The following is a 3,420-nucleotide window of genomic DNA, read 5'->3' as shown; positions in this document are numbered from 1 at the left end:
TGTAAAGAGACCGGATATGGATTCTACTCGGGGACAAGCACTAGTGCTTCATCCTAACGGTTCAAACATGATCAAGTGTGATCCTCTCGGCGGTAGTGACCGCAAGGCTAAGACATCCATTGCTATAGTATATCCTACAGTCATTAGTATTGTATGCATAATTCTTCATGAAAACTACCTGTCCATGATCACTTACCCCTTTAAGCTACCATCATCTGATCCCAAGTATGAGATCCCAAACTGCAGCTAATGGTCCCCGTTCGATGGGTGAGATAACAACAAGATCCTGGACCAATAATGATACAATAACTGTGAACCTATTCCATGGCATCCAGGGGGTGAGAATAAACAGACAACAAAAATGCATGAATGTTAATGCCTAAGCTAAATGTTATGCAAAAATATAAAAGGTGAAAAAGAAGAAAATAAAATCTTTTTGGAATTTTATATAAATAAAAAAAATGAATGAAAATTAGCTTAAAACTAAAATGTTATGCAACCTAGTTAAAATGCATGAAAAAAATAAAATAAAATAAAAGATAAGGGATATGCCCCACCCCAAGCTTAAGAACAAGCATTGTCCTCAATGCTTAAGGAAAGGGCGGAAAGGACCTAAATCGGGGGGCCGGGCGGCGGGAAATGCCCGTGGTGATAGTGGTAGTCCCACATATCCTAGACCAGGCGGGAAGTGTGAGGAAAGGACTGCTCCAATCGATCAACACGGCTTGCCACATCTTGGATGGTTCTCGTATTCTCTTGCGTTTGGGCGTCGATGTGCTGCACCGTGGAGAACATTGTGGCAAATTGGTCAAAGAACGTAGGGGGGAAATATGGTGGGACTTCGTGTCCCCCCTGCTGAAGCGGCTGGTCAAAACATTGTGGAGGGGCCTGGAATTGATCATGCTGAAACATCGGCTGCTGCATCGAAGGCTGGTCAAAATGGTCCTCAGCTTTGGGCATCTCATCGTCCTCTTCTTCATCTTCTTCCTCTTGTTCATCTGCGTCGTCACCCTCATCATCATCGAATTCTGGGAATACACCTGCTTGGGTCAACTGATGTGGAGGAAGCCAAGTGTCGGGGTCGTCTATATCGAATGAAGAACCGATCCAACTTGGCAGGATGTAAACCGGGGCTTTGTCAGAGTCTAACCAATTATACGTGCGTGTTCCCCGATCGAGCAACATCTCCATCCAGATGAGAGCATCACAATCTAGTAGGAAGTTCGGTGGGGTGTCGACAGGTATGCACTCGGGAGCCGGGAAGTCTAGGCCGACGGCTCGACCTATGATCGTGATAAGTCCCCCAATGAAAATTTCCCCCGAGGAACGCTGGCGAATGGAGTCGCATTTGTCTAAAAAGAAGCCTGAAAAACTGAGGGGGAGTGCACGCCTCATGCTTCGGAGGAAAAATAGCTCACATCTGTTGATTTGACCGGGCTCGAGGCGCCCGAAGATACTTGTCGTGAGAACTCGGTGAGCAATTCGCCAGCAGGGGTGAACGATGTGCTTGGCTCGCTGTCGGCTTGGGTTAAAGGTTGTGAGACCGGAAATTTGCATCCAAAAGTTTGCATCCGGGTAACGCAAAAAATCTTGGTACTCTTGATTTTGGGAGCTGATGCGAAATGGATCGTCTATACCCATGATGGAATCAAGCTCTTCGTATGTGAGCCTATGATGCTCCCCTTTCAACTAGAATGTGAGGACTTTCGTTTCATCATCTCGTGCATATGTGCTAAGAAATTCCATTGTGGGTTCCTCGTAAGTTCTGTCACAAAGTCGAAGAAAACCACGCCAACCCAGTTGTAGGAACAAATTGTATACACCATCATGCACCCCAAGCTTTTTCATGGACTTTTTATGGTAGAATTTTGTCGGCCGGATTGTGCGACCCCGAAGGTTGGAGCGATAGGTTTTGATTTCAGCATTTGTAAGGGAAGGATCGCTTCCCTCTTCTCCTCTTTTTTTTTCGTTTACCGGCTGTTTTGCGTGATGGACCAGCGACATCCTTTTGCGGGTTAGGATCGATCGATGATCCATGGGTGCGTGTCCGAGCCGCGGTTTTGCCCATTTTCAAAACCTACAATATCGAAAACAACTTCACCAACGTAATCCCTCACCTCACCACTCTCAAATCAATGCAACTATCTTTAAACCGAACAAAAAAATTCCAAGAAATAATGACACCCAACTTTTGACAATTTAAAATGGTTTCAACAACACCACTCGGTTAATTTGACAATTCCAACAAAAATTCGGCAGCATTATGAGACAAAATGAGAAAATCCCAACCAAAGTTTAAACAATTTTTGAACAAATTTCCAAGCAAATCAACCAATCTCAACCATTCTCGAATCAATGTTTTCAAATAAACCGGGCAACAACTAACGATCCTAGGCAATTTCCAAAGCATAATTGGATGCAATTATCAAATTGAAACAATGCAATGTAATAAAAACCAAGGAAAGAAAATACCCGAATTATCCCAAAATTGAACTTGAACCCGGAATCCGCTACCGTGCACCCCAAGCTTTGGTTATTCGTGGGTGCCAAAATGCAAGACTTGTAATTTTATTTGTGTGAAAAATCCGACGGCGGCTCGTGGTGGCTCAAAAATTCCGGGAAAATTTTTGATGAGATTTTGAGGTTTTGTTCGGTTAGATGTAAAGAGCTTGGAAAAAGAAACACTTTGGTGGTGTCGGAATTGCGAAAGGTGGTCGGAGTTGGCCGGAAAATGGCCGGAAAGCGGCGAGTTGGGTGGTGGTGGCGCCCCTAAACCCGGCAATGGATCGGAGTAAATTTCGGGTGGGGTTTGTAGAGCACGGAAAATGATGAAGAATGGTGGTGGTCTCGTCGGATTCCGACCGGTGGAACTCCGGGAAATCGATTTTTAGTGAAAAGTGGGTTTATGCGTTCTTGAGAGTTTAAGAGAGAATGGTGGGGGTTTGAGAGAATGAAATGAAGAAGAAGAGTTGCTGGAGGTTTTCAATCCATATTCAAGTGTGGTCAACACCCGGTCAACGTTGGTCAACGAAAGTCAAAGTTGGTCAACAAAATAATGGCTGGGCGTCAAGCAGCATGCGGGTCGCGCAGAGGGGGCATGCGGGTCGCGCAACCTATGCAGTTAGTTCCCATTTTTATGTCGCAAGTTAAAGGTCGGCCGCGCACACCAGCCGCGCACCCGTGCGCAGGTCGGCATGGTTCTGGTCCCAGTTTGCGATTTTTTTTTCTCGTTTTCTTCACTAGTTCTTGATTCGGAAGGCCCCAAACACCTAGAAACTCTTGGCTTCTTCAAAATGACTTCAAAATTTGCATCAAAACATTTTCAAAACTTCTTTATTCGAACGTAGAAACATGAAAGCATAAAGCTTTCCAAAAATGCCCCTCTTTAACGTCTTAGGCGAGACGTCCTTCTAGCTTGGT

The sequence above is a fragment of the Lactuca serriola genome, chromosome 3, assembly GCF_051521515.1.
Source record: "Lactuca serriola cultivar US96UC23 chromosome 3, Lser_US96UC23_V15, whole genome shotgun sequence".
Lineage (NCBI taxonomy): Eukaryota > Viridiplantae > Streptophyta > Magnoliopsida > Asterales > Asteraceae > Lactuca > Lactuca serriola.
This window is presented reverse-complemented; position numbering follows the sequence as displayed.